The sequence below is a fragment of the Tachypleus tridentatus genome, chromosome 1, assembly GCF_004210375.1.
Source record: "Tachypleus tridentatus isolate NWPU-2018 chromosome 1, ASM421037v1, whole genome shotgun sequence".
NCBI lineage: Eukaryota > Metazoa > Arthropoda > Merostomata > Xiphosura > Limulidae > Tachypleus > Tachypleus tridentatus.
The window spans coordinates 95,091,225-95,113,370 of NC_134825.1; the positions used below are offsets into that span (position 1 = coordinate 95,091,225).

Below are 22,146 nucleotides of genomic sequence, written 5' to 3' on the forward strand. Positions count from 1 at the left end.
CATTATTAGTTATGGATCCAGCCACATTGTAAAGGTTAGCAGCCAAATGGAATTTTTTTTTTTACAAAACAGGGACTCATATTGGTTGTATTAATATAAATGTTTCGGACATTTCACTCTACTTATCTATAGGTAAATGTATTGTGAATAATGTGCATAATAACAGAAAATCACTGGACTTGCAAACGTATAATACCGGCTCAGAAACATCCAACTGACGAGAGTTAAAAAATGCACATTGATTGTTCTCATGGAGAATACTATGCTGTTTATTTTGAAGACTAACTGTGCAGCTGTTGTTATAGCCGCAAGTATAATAAGTCGGTTTTCATAATATTTTTAGTGTTGAAACTAAATTGAAAGTCAATGAAGCAACAAATTTCGATGTTTTTTTTTGTCTGCTTGTATAAACGATACTGAAATGAGTGCGTTTGTATATGAACGTGTCGTTGCAGTTGTCAAAGCGGTAGTGTAATATCTTGGTGTGAACCTATTTCATTTGGTTTTGGCTTGCACCAGGACCAGATTGTGAGACAGCAAATTCTGGTTTTATTTTTCTTTTGTTATTGTTTTGTTTATCGTCTATTTATTATACCAGTGGTAATTAACTACAAAAATGGGCCTATTTCGTAGTAAAATGGGGCTTCAGAGGGGAAAACATGACAGCCCATTCTCAAAAATTACTGTTCCTACACGTCTGCACCTTTTGGATTGAAGTACATTGTATGGTTTTTCTAATTATTAATGCCTCATAGACATACAAACAAATCGCCAGGATGTATCTCAAGACGGCTGGTATAGGTATTAAAACTTTTATTAAAATATACTAGAGAACAACGTTTCGACCTTCTTAGGTTATCTTCAGGTTAACAAAGAGAGGATGGATTGTATTTTGTAGCTATAAATTTCTTATCTAATATACTTTAAAATATTTATATGCTATAAAGAAAAACCCGCATAGTTGTATATGCTGCGAAGTTTGGAGAGTTTAGTGCCTTGATTTTATTCAACGTGAATTTTCATTATATATATGTAAACCAAAATTCTACTTTTCAACAGACGTCTCTACAATTGCTTGAACAATATACTTTTACAGCTTTCACTATCATGTCTTACATTTATTTACTTTAGATACACAAGTTTCTCTCTTTGGTTACCGGTGACTTAGGTTTTCTCTGAAACTGCTTCCACGAAACAACTTCAGTCTTAAAAGAATTTCGACTTACTCGTTTTACGAGAATAGATAATTAAAATGTTTTAAAAACGAAAACAGCTGTCTACCTACTTTATAATAACATTATTTCACAACATTTTCATATCTCAGGAGAAGTGAGAAACTGTTTAGCAAACACTACAGAAACAGTTTATTCCAAAAATAAAAAGAAATTTTGCTTCCAGATCAATAGAAAGGACGCGAACTTACTTCGTACTGTTTTCTTAATTCAGAATCTAAGCACTGTGTACGAGATTTTATTCAAAATGAATATGTAATGAAAATTGGCTGATTTAACGATTTTTTTCTCCGACTACGTATCAAATAACTGCAACTAAATCTATACTACAGAACACATGTTCATGTTAATTACACTGATTAAAATTGAATATTTCATTTTTTCCAATTTTGGGAGGTATTTACAGAAAGCTGACGCTGCGAGTTTGAATATTAATAATTATATATATATATATAAACGTTTTAAGATGTTTAAGAAGCGATCATTAGAAAGTTTTATTGGTTTCTATAGCAATACTGATAAGCAGAATTTATTATAAGATTATGAATGTATACGAAAGAGAAAAAGTCATAAATTTTTTCAAGTATTTCTAAGTATATCACTTAAATACAAATTTCATGATATAAAACAAAAATAAAGGTAAAAACCTGAGAACAAAAAATGAACTGCATACTGGAACTTATTTCACACAAATACAGAATTTATAACTTGTTAGGCGTAATGGCTTTGAAACTTAAATAGTATGTTAGTTATTTAGTAGTAAAATATCTTCGTTAAGTAAATCAGTGATCACATATTATTATATATACATAGAAGAAGTCTTTATAAATCTAAAATCCTGGGTTCGATTTCTCCCGGAGAGCACAGAAGAAAGCCAAATGTGACTTTATTCTAAAACAAAACGACGACTGATTTGTTTTAAGTGCAAAGTTGCACAATGAACTATGTGCCAACCATAGGAATCAAACTCTAAATCTTATGTATATATGCATTCACTCTTACCCCCGAGACAGCGGTAGTCTCATTTTCAGGAAACAAAAGGTGAAACGATTAACACGAACTAACCACTACTATTCTTGTTAAGTGTAGCATTCCTCTCATGAAATGAGTAAGCTTTAAGACGAAGAATTCATGATATCGCTGAAAAGAATATGCTGATTTACAAACACACTAGTCTTTACGTACAATATGGCCAAAAGCAAGATGTTCGGAAAGTCACTGTGCAGTTTGTAATCATATTTTATTATAATTCAGATTTTGATCCCAGTATGGTTTTAACAACTGAAGAACGTGTATGGCTCGTCGAACACGTATTCCAAGAAGATGTGGTGCAACAGCGAGTTGCTGAAAAATTCCCAGATACACCTGTTCCACATCGCAATGCAGTTCGTAACCTTGTTGATAAGTTTCGGTAAACAGGATCAGTGGATGATGCCAAACGCTGTGGAAAGCCAGCAAAGCTATCGGGGGAGAAACTGTTGGATATTTCTGATAGTGTGATGCATAGTCCAACGAAATCATTACGAAAGTTAGCTCAGCAGCATGATATTGGTCTTGGAACTGCTCATAAGGCCGTCAGAAAGAAATTAAAGCTCTTCCCATACAAAATAATGGCGGTACAAGAACTGGAAGCAACTGATAATGAAACGCGAATACGCTATTGCAGATGGTTTAACTGATTTATCGAAGAGAATACAGCTAATGTGTTGGATGTGACCTTTTTCACCGACGAAGCATGGTTCCATCTCTCGGGTTACGTTAATTCACAAAATTCAAGATTGTGGTCATCCGATAATCCTCACAATTTGCACGAAACACCCCTACATGATTTCAAGGTTGGTGTGTGGGTTGCGATTTCCAGACGTCGAATTGTTGGCCCTATTTTCTTTATGAACACAATAAACAACGAGCGCTATTGTTCGGAGATTCTTCACACCTTCATCGGTCAGATGGCAAGTGATAAAATCAATTACTCATGGTTTCAACAGGATGGTGCTACTGCCCACACATCTCACAGATCTATGTGATTATTAAAGGAATGTTTTGGAGACCGCATTATTTCCAAAGACGTGTGGCCTCCATGCTCACCGGATCTTAATCCACCACTTTTATCTATGGGAAGCAGCAAAATCTGCAGTGTATCGAAATCGTCTGCGCACGCTGGATGACTTGATAGCAGCGATAACAGCATTCATTCAGTCTATTTCAAGCCAGTAACTGATAGCGGAGTTTAGAAACAAAATAAGAAGAATCCAAGTCTGTACTGATGCCAACAGGGGGCACATTCAACATTGTTTATAATTGTCATTCATATTTACCTCCTGTATTCTATATTGAAACATGTCTATTAATAAATATATAAGTGCACAGTGACTTTCCGAACACCCTGTATGTGTTCATGCGACACCTAATCAAGATTATTAATCTTGGGCGCCTTAATAAATGTTTGATGCAAATGAGTCAAAAGTGTAAAACACAATAATTATTTTCTAATTAGATGAATAGTGTTTACAAAAGTAACCAGAAGCGTCGAACTTTAAAAAAGTGTCAACTATTCTTAAACAGTATAGTACCTCAAAGCGTTTAACCAGTGTCTTTGACCTCTAAAGTTTAATCAAGTATATTTTTTTCTTAATCATGCTTGAACGAATAAGAAGTACTATTAGAACTATTTTAAATACTATTATGAGGCAACTAATGACAATCACTTGGGCCATTTAATAGTAAGAATTCTAAAACTTCACTAATTACAGAAAAGAGAACAGATATTTGTCGCAAGAGACACTTGTCTCAAACAGTTACTGGTATGTCCTTTCCTTTATTATTTTCTGCCGGAATATTCGAACAAACCCCAAAACCCATTGTATGGGTTCTATATTTTTTGTCAAACCTTCAGGAGCTAGCTCAGTGATTAAGTGTGCCGATTATCTTACGGATCTGCGAGTCTAATTTTACGTCCCGTTACCGAAAAACAGAAAAAAAAGACACTCTGGAATTTGGAACCAAAAAGGCGTTTGTTAGAGTGAGTCAAAGTTCACTAGTCGGTCAGCCAATATTTGGCGTTGGATACTGTTGATTAGTTGCCTTCTCTCTAGTCTGTTAGTTCAAAATCAGGTACAATTAGTGCCTATAAATTTGAGTAGCTTTGCAATTAAACTATTAGATCTTCCTATTTCTCTAATGATATCGAGTGTCCAAAAAGTAAGATTCGGTTTGAATTTCGCACAAATCTACTCGAGTGTTATCTTCACTAGCCGTCCATAACTTAGATGAAAGGTAGCTTGTCAACATCACCTACCATTAACTCTTGGGCTATTCTTTTACCAACGAATGGTGAGATTGACCGTTACATTATAACGGCTGAAAGGGCGAGCATGTTCTGTGACGGGGATCCGAATCCGTGCTCAGAAAAAAGAAGGTTTTGTTTCTTGAGGTCTAATAAAAATTAATTAACGTCTTTCCTTATAGTAAAACCACATCGATGACTTACCGCTGTCCCACCTAGACTAGGACTACAAATTCATTGAAAATAAACAAAAATATATTATTTATTGAAAGTTGAAGCCGTGATAAAGTATGTTTGTTTGTTTTTGAATTTCGCACATAGCTACTCGAGGGCTATCTGTGCTATCCGTCCCTAATTTAGCAGTGTAAGACTAGAGGGAAGGCAGCTAGTCATCACCACCCACCGCCAACTCTTGGGCTACTCTTTTACCAACGAATAGTGGGATTGATCGTCACATTATAACGCCCTACAACTGAAAGGGCGAGCATGTTTGGCGCGATGGGGATGCGAACCCGCGACCCTCAGATTACAAGTCGCACGCCTTAACACGCTTGGCCATGCCGGGCCAAGCCGTGATAAAACGGAAATACCAACGAATAGTGGGATTGATCGTCACATTATAACGCTCCTACGGCTGAAATTGCGAGCATGCTTGGTGTGACGGAGATTCGAACCCGTGACCCTCGGGTTACGAGTCGAGTGCCGTAACCACCTGTCCATGCCGGGCCTATATCTTAATTAAAACTAACTCGTTCAAGCGATTAAACATTTTCGGTACCAAATTATTTGATTTCCTGTCCTAAAAGGGCTACATCTTACTCAATCCGACACATACAATAAACACTATAGATTTAAATTCTCCCAGAAAGAGCGATATGATGTATCAATCAAAATTTTTACTAGTTTGACTTTATCCAGTAATTTAATACGCCAATAAAGCATTTATTATGCAATAATACTTTTATTAATATGACTTTATACAACAAAATAATTTACATGCTACTTTATCTTCTGTTTCACAAAGGTAGACTTTCACGTATGTAAATATTTAATTACTATAATTTTAACTGTAAGTAGGATTTTAACAAATATGCAGTGACAGAGCTCCCACATATGATCAATGTCTATATTTATTTGTGCTAGAAATATTATTTTGCATATTTTAACCTCTTTAATAATACAATTTGCTAGAACTATACAGGGTGGCCCGTAAGTCCCTACCCATCCATATATCTTATGTATCCAGTGTATCTGTGTGCTGTCCCTCATTCTCGCTGGATAATATTATGCGACGCCATGTTCTGTGAGACATTTTCCTCAACATAGCAGGGATTATTGTTCCAAATGCCGCGGTAACAGCTGCCTTTAACTCATTATTAGTATTATAACGTTGTTTATAATAACATATGGATGGGTAGGGACTTACGGGCCACCCTGTATATACTAAATGAATTATGCACCATTTATACCCCCATTTTCTATATACGAATGAAATATATAACTTCTTTTAATGTTCTGTAAGACACTTGCTGTTTCACAAATAATTCATATTATAATCAGTAATCGTCCTATAGCGAAATATAACAAATAAACAACTTACTGATTATTAATATTTAAAATACCACAACATTTCACCTGACCACTATCACGAAACACAATATAGAAATAATAATCCGTGATGACAAGAAAACTTATTTGTAGAGAAAATTATATCTTTAAAAACGGCTGGAACAACCTGACGATGACCGAAGAAGGTCGAAACGTTGTTCGCTCCTCTACATAGTGCCTTCTCTACCCATTCCAGCCTTTTTTAAATATATAACATATAGAAATGAATACTTGTCGTTTCTATTATAAACTCATGAAACTAACGAACCCTTATCTGATGACAAACACGTCCTTTTTAGAATGAATTAATTATAAATGTATTAAATAATTAGTACTAAGAGTCCCTTTTCATGATTTGATTTAATTATAAATATAGTAATGAACTTGTACTGAAAAATCTTTAAACAAAACGTATTAAATTCTGTACCGATTATGCATCCTTTTCTATGATGACTTAATTAACTGGTGTTAAGCATCCGTTTTAGGACAATTTGATTAATAAATTCTTACTGAGACATGTACAAGTCATCCTCTATCTTGTGTTACTCTTACATAACCATCCATCATGGCCATCTGTCATGGAGGCCTAACAATGATCCCCTTAGTGTTAAATTTTGGCATCATGGTTGCCTGTCATGGCAGTCGAGCAATGCTATAGTGCCAGAGCTTACTACTTATATTTAAAACGATTATGAAAAGTAAACGATTTGAAAAAGCTCTTAAGTAGAGAAAGGAATTCAAGATTAATTACTAAGGCGGAAAGAAGCTGAGAACAAGTGATATGTTCTTTTACTACAGAAAAAAAAACTACAAAAACTAAACACACTTGAAGTAGGAAAAATAAACACTTTATCAGCGTTTACAAAGCGTTAGTACGGCGTACATATATAACCCTCCAAGCTCACTATATTCAGACCTTAACTTAAACATAACAGTCGGTACATTATTATAATATAATGATTAAACGAGAACGCAAAGTTCAACAATCAATTTTCCTATATTATTCCAAGTTATTACCACTTGGCGAAGTTTATAATCCTTTCTCCTGCGAGTCTGTCAAATTCAAGTACCTCTGAAGAACATTAAGTAAATTTACTCCAAGTATATTTCTCTGGTGTCATTTACATAATGCTGAATGTACTATGGTTTTAACACCAGAACTACAGTTTGTCAGTGAAGAACAAGGCACATGAAAATTCTTCGAAACTTTATTACTGTTGAGATGAAATATGGAATAAGCCATAGCTTATCAATTAATAGGTATTTTATAAGGGTGGGTTGAAAGCTAGTGCGAGATTCTATCATACTGATTTTATGCCATTGTTTGTTTGTGCAATTTAAACGAATATCGTATTTTGTCAGTTACTACATTATCAGGCTACTTTTCTACTTCTACGAAACTGAGAACTGTATATTGCACGTATGTACAGGATGGTTATAAAAACAACCCCATTCTTGAAACAATTACATTTTTAAAACATAGTTGCCACCAGACACACATTAAGAGTCATCAGATTTGTTCAGAAGTCTACATAATACACTGTATACCACCTAAATCGTTTTTTGTTGTTTTTTGCTTGCAAACTAGCACTTGTTTCTCCTTCCTTCAATACCACCAGATTGATGATTTTCATGTAAGAGTATATGACAACAAATGATTACTATCCAGAACAGTTAGTTCTTGAAGTTGATCCCTTTAGAGATAAATTTAATAGGTTCATTAATAATGACTTCAGGTATACTGAATCTCAATTTCTAAAGTACGCGATACTATACGTATATTGTCCTGAACATAACTCATTATTCTAGATCTTAACACAGTTCTCTCAGATGAGTCATTTTTAAAAATATAACACCTTTAAATACAGGGTTTTCTTTATATTTATTCGGTAGAAGGTACAACAGTGACAATATGAATATTACAAATAAACGAATAATGTTTTTAACTGATTTTTATCTTGCTGTAATATTATATTCTCCTGAATTAAAAATCATATTTTGAATTATTTCGTTTTAGCTTCTAATGAAATAAATTTACGTATTAAAGAATCTCTTGCTATCAAAACAATATAACTGTCTGTTAATACACTTCATTTAATATTCTACTGAGAAATGGAAACTAATTTGAGATTTTCTTGAACATTTTGTTTTTGACGTTAACTCGAAATTTTGGTTGCTGAACTCTAAGTATGGTACCTTTTACCACGAAAATATTGGTACGAAGCTGTATTCGGCATCATTATAACAGGAAGTTTGTAACAACACAAAAATCTACGAAATTTTCCTTTGGAATATTTTTTTCATATGAAAGCAGCCTTGAAATTGTAAAAAACAAACATCGTTGAATAAATAACTTTGTTTTTGGAAATGTGAAACAAAAATAATGGCAATGCAGCTGCTAAATAAACAAATCGCAGAACAGAAGCATTAGAAGTAGTGAGGAAGTAATCGTTGAACTGCAGGAATCTAGTTTTAATAGTTGGTTTTTTGGTTGAAGGGTTTTTCTCCTAATTTAGGAGTGCAAGACTAGAGGGAAAACAGCTAGTCTTCATCACCCACCGCCAACTCCTAGACTACTTCTTTACCAAAGAATAGTGATATTTACCGTCACATTATAACGTCACCACGACTGTAAGGGATAGCATGTTTGGTGTGACGGAGATTCGAAATCGCGACCCTCAGATTATGAATTGAGCACCATATCCACCTGACCACGCCGCTCTGGTTGAAAGGACACCAGTGAAGTCTGATCCTGTGCAAATTCAGGAATTTCGTACGACCATATCGAGTCACGTGACATAATTCAATTTCAAAACTAGTTAACCAACTGGATACATTTTCCTTTTTTCGTAGCATGCAAAATTATCATAGTTCATTTTAGAGCATAAAATTATCAGGGACTTTCTTGTAATGAATAACACAGCAGAAATGGGGTTTAAAAGTTATAAATTTTTTTTTGATGACTGCAATTGAAAATCGAATAACGAAACACGAACTTCATAAACATACCGTACAAAAACATAAAAAACAACAAACGCTGACATTTCTGCATGCTATTTAACTGTAATATTATAACGCTCTGGAGAGGGTTATGTGCTAGTTTAGGGTCTGTTAACTATTCAATTACAAAATAAAAAATATCATATTGGATACATATTTTGTTACTTGTATTATAAGATATCGAAAAGATAAATATGGCGAAATATGCAGAGACAAAATTATGGTTGAATGAACTAGACATTCTAACTTCGCAAAATGCGCTCAAGTCGCGATATAAATGAATAAGTATTTAGTATTTGACCGAAACTAAATTATCAGAAGAACGTTACGATACCTTATATACATGTAAAGCTTCATCAAAGAATATTATCTTGAAGATCTCATGTGGAATAACATTAATTAGGTAACTTGCATATAAACATTTTTCTCCAAAAGCGGATTTTGTAAATGTTATTACTCTAACTGTATCAAAAATAGCTCAGTAACGAAAATTTTCATATTACAGGTCTGACACTTCAACGAGCACATAACTTTCTTCTGATGATGACGTGAAGGCCCAATATACTCAAGTTCCAATTAAATAACTTGTCTGATTCCACATTTTTGGATTATGATGATTTACATTTGATTATAGTGATAATTATTATGAGGTATTATTTTATAATCTCTCGAAATGAATACGGAAATACTTATTATACGAGGTTTCGGATGTTTGTGAGTTTGGAATCCTTAGGGAATTTGTTTCAACTCAAAGCTAACTTACATATTTTGCATTGCTAAGAAATAATTAACGTTGCAAAGATTGACTGTTCCATTTGTTTAAAATTTAATGCAATCTTGACCAAAATTGATGAATTTTAGTGTACACTTTTATACCTAAAACAACAAATATTCGAGTTTTAGCCAACATTTCTTAAGTTTTAAATACTATAACATGAGTAAAATCTGACATTAACGTAATGAATGTAAGTGAAGGTAATTTTACTAAAAATAAAACTAATCATTACTGTAATTATTATCACTAACAACAACAAAAAGCCACCCTAATTACATCACATCAAAATGTTAACTTAACGATGTAGCCTCTAAACTCATTAACGGTTTTGAAGAATGAAACGATTAACAAGCGGAGTAATAATTTTTCAGTGTATTACTAACGTGGAAAATGAAACAAACTAACACAGCAATCAATAATGAGACAAGATTACTTAAATATATGTACATAAATCTCTCTATTTATCCTTTATATGTTTTATATTAATAAAACATATAAAATAACTTAACACAAAATTTACGTGCATAAAAATGCACACGAGAAATAATGCTAGATTTGTGTAAATCATATATTGCAAGTCGAACAGTGTTAAAATATATATTTCTTACATTAATAAACCTACTTTCATTACAAGCATGTTTAGATGAAGCATTTCGATCAGTTATTGTGAGGACAGCATATGGAACAAAAGGTAAAGAATGTTTGGTCAAAAAAGAAGACAAAAACAAAGTTTAAAAATTAGAAATAAATATGAAACAGGGTGACCAAATAAATAAACATCACAGAATAACCAACGTAGGAGACTGTGAAAGGGAAAAAAACAAACAAACAGCGAACCTTACGACGTTTTGAAAGTTGCAATATCTCTAAGAGCAATTATTAACATTTTCTATTGATTTCTGTCAGTAATTCCAATCCGTAACTTATCATTTAGAAATCGAATGACTAATACGTTTTGACACCATAAAGAATGTAGACTTTTTTGTTCGCCGTAATTGACATGAAGAAAACCTCCACAATCATTTGAAAGATTTTTAATAGTACCCCTTCAAACGATCAAAGGATAGTGACGGAAACGAAAACTGAGATTAATTTAATTAATTAGTTAGTTTGTTTGTTTGTTTAGAATTAAGTACAAAGCTACACAATGGGCTATCTGTGCTCTGCCCACCACGGGTATTGAAATCAGGTTTCTAGCAGTGAGTTCACAGACATGCCGCTGTGCCACTGGGAGGCAATTTAATTAGTTCAGAGCTTACCTTTGGCAGTTCAATTATATTAGTCAAGGCGCTTTATTTTGTAAAGAAACTTAAATTTATTACAGAGTTTTATCATAAACGCCTATCAAAATGTTATACACGCATTTCTTCAGTCTATATTAACTACGCTCCCATAATTAAGCCTATAGTGTATTTGACACTGTACACGGAAAGTCCAATACATACCATAGTGTTCAATAGGGCACAGAATAAGCTTAAATGACTGCGAAGACAACTATTATCGAATAACAGAAAATATCTTAATATTCATAGAATATGAGAATGCACAGTTTGATAGTTATCAAAACTTCATAAAGGGTTCTTTCAAAGTCTGTGGTGTGTTTTAAATCGATTATAATATTTTGGAAGAAAATATCCTTTGCGGCTATCTTCAACCTTTTATATATTACAGAAACTACATACCCGTTTTCCATATAGGAATGCAAGCATAAATGATAAAAAACAAAAACGTGTAAATATTCTTTCTACCACTTACACCTCTTTACTTGTACTAAATTCTTTCCTCGGGGTTCCGCGGGTATATTGGTAAAAGGGAGTGCAAACCACTTGGATCCACGATTGTGGAATTAAACTCAGTGAATTTTTAAACAGAAAATAACGTAACCTAGCAGGAGCTAACAAATTTAAGATGAAAAACTAAAATAAATGAAGCACAAAAATACAAAAAATACATATAAAAAAACAACATGAAATATCTAAAGGCTTAACATTTTTCACACCTGAACGTATTAAGCCATATGTACTTTGCTGTTGTTGTATACATTTCACGCGCCACCTGTCACTTAATATGTTACACTTGTCGTAACTTAACAAACAAACCTCTTTCTTTTCACTTCAATGGTCGTAAGAGGATAGCACACGAGACTACTAAGTAGCATGAGTGCAGAAGAAATAAGTAAAATTTCTTCTTCACATGCTGTTGTTAACGTCCATTTCTTTTAACAGTCTGTTTGGTTTCTAATTCTAAAGTATTGATTTTGTAAATGAAAACTTTGAGCTGTGGCTTTCTAAACGCAAGAGCTTAGCTTCTTAAAGCCTTTAAAGTCACTAGTTTTTCCCGTTCGATTTCAGTTGTAACTTTATCAAAAAATTTGTCTTTCAAAAATATGGATGTGGCTCACTTAAAATTCTTTTGACTGAACAGAATATAGCATTTCTAACTAAAAATATACATCTGCAATCAAAATAGGTTAGACTCTTTCACTGTGATTTGTATGATTTTTCATTTTTCACAGTTTATTTTTGAGGAAGATTTGGGTTAGTGTTGGCTCTATTCACTAAGTGGATAGGAATAATATTCTTATAAGACTAGGGTCACATGAGCTAGGGCTCTGTGTTCTAATACGCACATTCAACACTGTACAACACAAAACTCAACCTAAAGTCAAGAGTTACAAAATGCATTAATAAAATAAAATATAAAATAAATTCAAACTTATAATATTTTACATATAACAAAATGTCAATCGCTTCTTTCAGCTAATCTAAATGTAAACCAGACAGGTTTACATTCTGTTTTGTGACTTAAAATATACCTACGCCAGTAAATTAACATTTGGTAGAGGTAGCAGTTTTATATTTTAACAGGTCATGGTATTTTACTTTAAATCGAATATGGTTAAAACAAACACCAAAGTCAGCCTAGTACTGATGCTGCATGCTTAAATTCAGTGTTGATAAGATCTGAAGCATCCTCGACCACTCTTTTAAAAACGTTTCTTTCAAACTATCTTTAGCGTTTTACACTCCTTGGTGGGATACAACACGTTTCATCCATCCCTGACGTAAAAGACGTCTAGTGATCATGCAGATTTGGTCGATCTACTTTATTTCAAAGAATATGTGGTCAGTTTAACATGGTAGGATCAGACTTATACTTATTAGGTTAATGTCCTAAAAGCAGGTAACCCATGATTGTAACGATTGAAGCAGTCGTCTACCTGGATTGTGGATGATGGTCTGTTTTGTCCAAGGATCTAAGCAACTGTATCACTGACTTATACGTGGTTCCATACTCTTCAAATAATACTCTGAGATGTTTATAGTAAATTGCAACACTGTGTTGTGATTATCCATCTTTCATTAATTTCACGGCCTCTTACCCGAGAGAAGTATGCGTGTATTTGTTTAGCTCTATCCATAATTAATGAATCAACTGGACGACTTTTAAAAAACTGAGAAAAGGTTTTGAGCTCTATCAGCATATACTGAATGAACCATAACTTGCATTTCAATTGGTATGACTTACTGTCAGATTTTTGGCTTGCATAATAAGGAACTGAGATCATTTTATAAAAGTCATCATGGTTTGTATAGTTATAATATTGCATTCACTGGCAAAATTATAATCACCAGTTAAGAAAGGTTAGAGAGGAAATATGTTGCAGAAAAATAAACAACAGACAAATAAATGAAATAAACACCTACAGAACAAAGAAAAGTATTTATTTACACAAAACAAATGATTTGTGTCTTTATGAAAGCTATTACTTTTTGATTAGTTTTAACTGTCTATCCTGATTATTTGAGCTTAAGATATAGTTAGGTAATTCAAGAGAATTTTAAGTTAATAAATTAGATGGCACAAAGTTTCGAGTTTACTGGAAGTAAAAATACATTCAGATATACAACATTTCACAGGTTTACTTGTCACCTAAGTTATTAATTTAATATCGCAACTTTAGTTTATGTAATCATATCGTTAGAAGAAAAGTTGTAACATGGTCAAAAAGAAAAAACTATAAAGCATATATACCATAAAAGCCAACAAAACTAAAATTACAAAAATAAATTCACAGTACAAAAATTAACCCCAATAAAATTGAGCTGCACTCAACGGTACAAAATTTAAAATAATCATAGTAAGTTAAAACAAAAAAAAAGCTTGTAAACCCAGTGCAATCCCAGCGATTTGCCTTTGTTGGTTTAGTCTTAAACGGTTGGCATACAAAAATAAAATATACTTTCTTTTAAGTATACATCTTATTAAAATTCTACTTTACTTAATTTAAAAAGTATAACATTCAAGTTTAACGTTAGGAGATTATGTTTGATGAATGGAGTTTAAAACAATGACACTTATTTTTACATCAGGACTGAAAAAAGCAACAGCAAAATATGGATGCTCAAAATAAAAGAAGAAAGAAATATGAGGCATTGAAAGCCAAATTAACAAGCCAAAATAAAAAAAAACAATCTTGGTTAACTATATTGATATGAACCCAGAGAGCAAAATACGAATTTTACTCTTATTTATAACGAAATGTTGAAGAAAAAAATGCAAGAAATATTTAGTAAGCGCAAAGTAATGTCTGAATAACATCAACTTCTTTTAATCCTGAAAATATGTCACAGAAAAGAATATAAAGAATATTAACAACATGTGTGATATTGTATCAGCTTGACAATCTAATTGTGGAGACAAACATTTTTATTTTCTCCTCAAGCAAGTTTGAAAAACTGCGCTATTGCCGTCGCGAAAGATAACTATATAAGGCATATAATGCTAGTAAGAATCTAAAAATTCCAACTGGATGAAAAGCAAAGATGTCTATGATAATTCCAGCCGCAACGTATTTTTATGATGAATGACACTAGTGATAGAAAGTATTATTTTGAAGCAGATTATAATACGATCCTTCACTAAAGGAAGATCGCTTTCTCAAATGTTGCTGGTGGTTTTTGGATGCAACATCTTGATGATGTGGAATACTTAATTCTTAAAATCAAGCCAACATATCTGCTAAGATGAAACGGTTGTACAATTGCATCAATGTTTCCATCCATTTAAAATAGACATTTAAAAGAAATAATTTAAGGCTTGTAAACGAGATATCCAAGAAAACTTAGCCACCATTATTACATAGTAATTCAAACGTCAGCATGGCAGAAACTGACAGAGAAAATACTTTTATCAAAACGATTGTGTAGAAACTCACAGTGACACTACTTAGGCATTAGAGATATTATTATATCATCAACTAAATCTCTGTAAAAAAAAATGAAATACGAAATGATAACCTTAGCATGCTGCCACAGCAGAAAAAAACCTGCTGTAGTTACTATAGTGGTTCTCTAGATGAAGATTATCAAGCATCACATTACAAGGATCTGCAACAGCTGGTGGCTATCTCCACAGATGTAGTATGGTAATTTGGTTCAGTCTAAATAATTACTAACCAAATGACAAACGTTTCGAATATGCTGTTACAACAGTGCTGACGATTGACTTTGATAAGATCCATACTTTTAGAGGTGAAAAATAGTTTGGTCTCTGGCGATATAGATGGTTTTTTGCGTATCTGTACAGGAGCTCACGTACGTTAAAATAGACTGTTTAATATGCAACAAACTTAGGGGAAATGATAGAATCTGAATACTTTCATGTTCACTAACTTTTAGCGATCTTCAATTCAGGTTTGGTCACTAATATGAGAGTGAACAACTACATCTGTTTTTATGTATGTGATAGTTATTTCAGTATATACATGGTTAAATATGTGCTTTTATAAATGAAAGTAAATGAAACAGGTTTTTATCAGTTGATTAGGTGAACTTTAATTGTGCAGTGAAGCTATAAAATACTAACTAATGTATGTAAATGAGCAATGGACTGTGTGATTGCACATAGATAACATTATTACAAATAGGACTGATGCATAAGTGGCGTTTTGTAGTACTTGTACATTGCACCTTTACCAAGTGCTCAACTAGAAGCAGCTCCTGAAAAACAAAGTCGTATGTATTTTATTGAGACTGTCATCTTTCCAGGTGTAAGATGCATTATGGTTTACAATGATTTCTGCCACGCTATTAAAATTACTGGCTAAAATGGTTTAGTATATGAAGAAAGTGGCCGATACTAGAAGTGTAAATACTGTTACTTTGATAAAAGAAAAGCGAAAAATTACCAATACACTTGCTGGAATAGATGGATGGCACGAAAGAGAAAGTTTCACCTAGCTACTTAAAAAGTAGTCACAGTACAGGCTTTCTCAGAGTGCCAAGAATATAGCCAGTGATAAGATATTTAGTAAAATGTTGAAGAATAAAATTATTCAGCATTCAAATCACTTGGTTATCATATGTGGTAAATTGTAGAAAGATAGGAAGAATATCAAGGTTTTGCGACTTCCAAGTATATGAATATTGTAATGTACTACACATTTCTGTTGTCACATACAGACGAAGATTTGAATGGATTAGAAGATTCCTACTTGTTTAGGGCCTCCCAGTGGTACAGCGGTATGTGAACGGACTTATAATGCTAGAAACCAGGTTTAGATACCAATGGTGAGCAGTGCTCAGATAGTCCATTGTGAGCTTTGTGTTTAACTTCAAACAAACAAACAAACAGTACTTGTTTACTTCAGTAAATCTCACTTTTGGGTAGTGGCAGGTTAACTAGATGTGGAAAGTAGAATTAAGACTACTTCAAGCACTCAAGAAGGCTTGTATAAATTTTTAATCATGCCATTTAGCTTTACTAAAATGAGCTTTACTACCAAACAATATGGAATTTATTACAAACGTAGTAAGTAAAAATGTAATGTCTGTTACAAACATAGTGAATAAAAATGGAGTATTAGTTAAAATAAAAGCAGCGGTAGACTGGCAAAACCTAGGCACAAGAAGGAAGTCTAAAATGTTCTTGACTTTTGCAATTAATTTTATCCATTTAAAGAGCACTGCTTTGTGCATTAATTCAGGCCAATGTTAGATGGATTGAGGCCAATATAAGTCTTTGCAATCATTAAAATGTGCCTCCAGAGTACCATGGAAGATTCGTACTAACTAATTAGTAGATGTTTACAGTCAGTTCTTTGTCGAATTATAAAGAGTACTGGGTCTAGTTAAACTAACTTAGTGGGTTACTCAAATTGTAGAGTATATAATTTTTAGTTTCGCGCTGAGATCAAATTAAACGAAGTGCTCACCTGCCATGTTTAATGATGTAGGTCTCAGGTACGGACTGCAAATAGCCGCAACTCTCTCAGAGTACCTGTAAGAATATGTAGAGAGGTTGAGATGTACATCAATCAATGAACAAGAGTCCATATTCAACAGATTAAGTATGTGACTGAGAGACAGAAGAAAGCGTGATAATATGATGAAAGTACATCAGATCAAATGAGAAGATTTAGTTCAGTTGAGGCTCTGGTATGCATCAGTAAGTAAGGAACAACCTGTAGAAGCTGGTGACAATAACTCCATTAAACAATGCTCTGATCCAGGAAAGAAAAAATAATAATGTCAAGCTTCCCAGAGTTGTTTGGGATGAAAAAGGACTTAGTACCCAAATGATGAACTTGTTTACGAACAAAAACAGTGGTAACATCAATCTCCAATTCTGTATAGCTGAAACGGACTGATTTTTCAGCAGTTAGGAAAACTTTTCAGACCCAAAAGTTAAAATGGAGTTTCGCTCTTGCTTTCTCAGCTATCATGTGAAGTACTATAGTCAAATAACAATGGCATATCACATAAAAAACCCTAATATTCAGCAGTTAGGATGAATTTGTTGGTACAAATGTCAAAGGGAATCATGGTCTTTACTTTATAAAATTAAATTAGCAAACTACTAGGTTAATGTCACAATAAATTTTTCAATTACAAGTCAAAATAGAGTTGCAATCATTGGTCTTTAAGTACAGTCTTAGAAACAGTATGGAAGGTGATGATTAAGGAACCAAGAATATTAGTAATAACCATGATACCTAAAACATCATTAACACCACAAAAACTAGTAAACTGATAATAAGACGATATCTTATACATACGTATGGGTGTTCTATTACGACTGTAAATGGGAACAACTTACAGGCATGCTAAAGAGAAAAGAACACAAGTAGACTTGCTTGTAAAAGCAGAGATGAACATGCAACGAAAACAGATGAATAACTGTGCCTGCCTATTTATATTTTGTCATAAAAGAAAGGCAGAGAGAGAGATAGCAAATAAATAAAAATAATACAATAGAAAGATATTTGTATCTTCTTAGATAACATCCTTTTTATCTTCTTAAACACTGTTAGCACGTCAAATTGTTTTATTTTGTGTTGAGCCTATAGATTTGGTTTCGTTTGCTTGTAATTTAATGCAAAGCTACACGAGAGATATCTGCGCTAGCCGTCCCTGATTTATTAACAATGTAAAGACTAGAGGGAAAGCGACTAGACATCATAGAACACGAAACAAAACTCCAGTTGATATAAGATACAATAAACAACACAAAAAGCAATTTCATGAGGACGAGAAACCCCCTTGAAGTAAAAATGTTCAGGTTAACCTGAAGATGACCTAAAAATATCGAAACGTTTTTCTCTACTTTATTTTAATACCCACACCAGCCGTCTTGAGATAAAAAAAAAGCATTTTTTTTTAAATTTTATGTACAAAAAGGATAAACTTGAAAAATGATATAGCTTAACGATAGAATGATCAATTTTTTCAGATAAATACGTTACATATTTATCCACCAGTAATATTAGCACCTTTTCCTTGGAGTATCTTAATTTGTTTAAAAAATACAATACTACGATATTATGGTTACAAGAAACGACAATTAAGTCATAATTAAGAATTAGGTATTTTCGTTGGTTTTCACAAGTCTTCGATATAAAGTGTAACCTGGCTTGGGGTGAGTGGTTATTCTTTTAGGTTGCCGGAAAAACTAGGTTGATTATTACACGAGATATATAAAGAATTATGATTTTTGGTCAAAAATCACGAGCCCCCCCCCAGTGGCTCAGCGGTATGACTGCGGACTTACAACACTAAAAACCGGGTTTCGATACCCGTGATAGGCAAAGCACAGATAGCCCATTGTGTAGCTTTGTGCTTAATTCAAAAACAACATCAAAAATCACGGGGCAATTATTACAAAACTATATACGGTAACACTCGAGCGATACTTACCTAATATAATTGTTAAGTTACGTAGGTCGAGTTTTAATTAAAATTAGAATTAAGTCGACATGATGACAGACTTAGATAAAATTAGACGGGATTATGGTATCCAAATATTACATACCATATCATCTCTCAGTAGTTATTATAATAACGAAACATCGTATCTTTCTATAGAGAACTAGTTCAGAATGTAATAAATCTCTCTGTAGGTCAAAGATGAAATTAGACTAAAGTGTTATTGCCTATGATAGAACTCAGCCAAAAGTGATGTCTCTATTTCATTGACTAGTTGAATTGTGGCCAACAATACATGTGTACATGAGACTATTTTACATTGGATAGGAAGTATCACAGATTTCTTAGAATTCTGTCAAGTGCTTGGTTAGCTGTAAAGCGACTGTGAAGTGTGAAGGCAGTTTTGGTACTAAAGAGAATTTGGTCAACTCGTAAGAACCAAAACCATGCTGCCGATAACTCTCCTCGTTTTAAAAACTTTAGCATTGTTCCACTGCCGATGGCCTTAACTAAACGTGATCAAACCAGTTTGTGATTTAATTTGATATTATATATTTTTCACATAAAATAATGCATATTGTTTTTATCTGTCTAAAGCTTTGTACAATTAGTCTTTATTTCTTGTGCCATTTCGTTCCAGTTAATGTTCACCTTTGTTGTATTTGCAACAAACTTTGTTTCTTTTAACCAACGGGTAACGAATTACTATTGTTGATCATGTCTTATATTACCACCACTTCACGGTAAGTGTACACAACAAACTTAAATATGTCTGTTCAGAATGGAAGTACATGAGAAAAAGATATTACAATTCTACCTTTTGGTGAATGATGATGTTTAATTGATACCTTTTGGTCGTCTTTTTTTATTATCAGTATCATTTATTGAAACACTTGCAATTTACAATTACGTGACTATTTATTAATCTCATATGTTTTATCTTCGCTAGATGTCAGTGTCAAAGAAATGTTCTTTCTATTTCGACTTGTTATGTGAAATTGCTTCACAATTTTAAATTATATAAATTGATAGAAAAGTGAATAAATAAAAATAAATAAAGGGGCAGACGAACACATCCATATATAAATAGTAAGGTACGAAGAAAGAGAAATTGAACAAGTCATTCACAGAAGTTGCAATTTCAATCAGAGAAAACTGTAACACACATTCCAGCGTATTGCGTACTTAAATTGTAAAGCGCCCTAACCACCTAGCCGGGCCGGATCATACAAGCTTTAGAATCGACTGATCTGTGAAACACTGCAATGTATTATAATATTTGTAATACTAGATCAAAAAAATAATTTAGTACGATGTTTTATATATTCACGCTTTTACAAAAACAAAATAATTATTTAAAATATTTCAGTATTTTCAACTGCAATTGTCATTTATAATTAAATTACTTAACACAGTCTTTTAGTGTCGGAAGTTGATGTTCAAATTATAAGATACTATCAGCGATAGCTCCAAACGCCATTGAGCAGATAAAATTAACAGTTCCAGTTAATTGTTGAGGCGTAGCATATAAACGACTTCACAGGAGGCTTTTATAATGAATGATCCCTGTTAATTCATTTACGATAACAGAAATCCATAGTCGATACAGACACCTCGCTTTGTTCTCATCACCAGTGAATGTATGTTAGACAATAGGGAAAAATTATATTTACTAGAAGATATCAGGTGTTCTACTTCCTACAGTCAAAAAGCAAGTAATGTAATTCACCAAGTGGAAGGAATTTATTTGAAGAGACTATATTTTTTCTGCTCTTCCCAGCTTCAATCATTCATATAAATTACTCTTATATCAAAATAAAAGGCCAGGTGGTTAGGGCGCTTGAGTCGTAATATGAGGGTTGCGGGTTCGAATCTCTGTCGCAGCAAACATGATCGCCCTTTCAGCCGTGGGGGCTTTATAATGTGACGGTTGGTCACATTCGTTGCTAAAAGAGTAGCCTAAGATTTGGCGGTGGGTGGTAATGACCAACTGCCTTCTCTCTAGTCTTACACCCCTAAATTAGAGACAGCTAGTGTAGATTGCCCTCGTGTAGCTTTGCGCGAATTCAAATCAAAATATAGGGTCTAGTGAAGTTTCAATAGACATGAGCTATCACAAAAGGAGGTACTCAAACCGAACACAGAAAGGTGTGAAAATATTTTCCTAAATCAATCTATTTTTTAACAAAGCGCACTTTGAAGCTTTAAAAAAATCAATAATTAACGAATTGATTTCCAATGTTAATGGGTGATGTATTGGGGCTGATGTATTCTGGAGATCTTGCAAATTCACAAAGTATTATTTTAGAGGTTTAAAGAATAACTGATTTATCACTAGATGGCAGGCCTACCTATTAGCGACTTCTAAATTTATGTTTGTTAAGGATCTTAAACTAATTACTGAAATGAATTGTGTTCAAAGGTTCTACCAGTCATTGCAAAGGATATTAATTTCGGGAAAGATTATGTTGCAGAATAAAGCTCTTTTATCAATCTTCTATGTAAATAAAGTGAGACTGTTAAAGCATCATTCTATGTACATTGTGTGGGCATAGTTAGGTTTTAACTAATAGGAGATGTTTAGTGTTAATTTTTCAACAATTTTAGAACGTGTGGTTATGATTGCTTCCCATAACAGAAAATGCACCAAAAGCATTTAGATAACGGATTCAGAGCTTTATCTAGTGACATTCAGTTTTTATACTATCCAGTTTTATAATTACATGTATGTATATATTTCCAAATTTTATCTGAAATAAATTCTCACAGGGGCTTTATTTGTGAGGGATACAATTTTGTTTTGGTTGAACAGAAGAACTTTTGTATGTAATTCAGTTTGCTAACTTCTTAATAAGAATTAATTACCACGAGGTATGGGTTTACTTGGAGGTCCAATAGTCAGCTGGGGAACCAGTTTGTGCACGAAACACATTTTATTTTTAAGAAAACTTGAGACCTTTCAGAAACAACTATTCACAAAACAACACTGTTTATTTACAAGGTATGTTTATTGACAATATTGTTTTCTTGTAACTATGC

At 33.1% G+C, this 22,146-nt stretch overlaps 1 protein-coding gene across 9 annotated transcripts in view; it reads right to left on the reverse strand.

Moving 5' to 3' along the window:
- The window catches only part of LOC143256026 (uncharacterized), a 216,379-nt gene that overhangs the window by 28,866 nt on the left and 165,367 nt on the right, over window positions 1–22,146 (reverse strand). For 5 of the 9 annotated variants that reach the window (XM_076512633.1, XM_076512599.1, XM_076512623.1 and 2 more), the window contains one exon: window positions 17,118–17,182. The exons of the other annotated variants lie outside the window; for them this stretch is intronic. The gene's annotated coding sequence lies outside the window, so the exon portion shown is untranslated. The remainder of the gene's footprint in view (window positions 1–17,117; window positions 17,183–22,146) is intronic. 9 annotated transcript variants of the gene reach the window in all.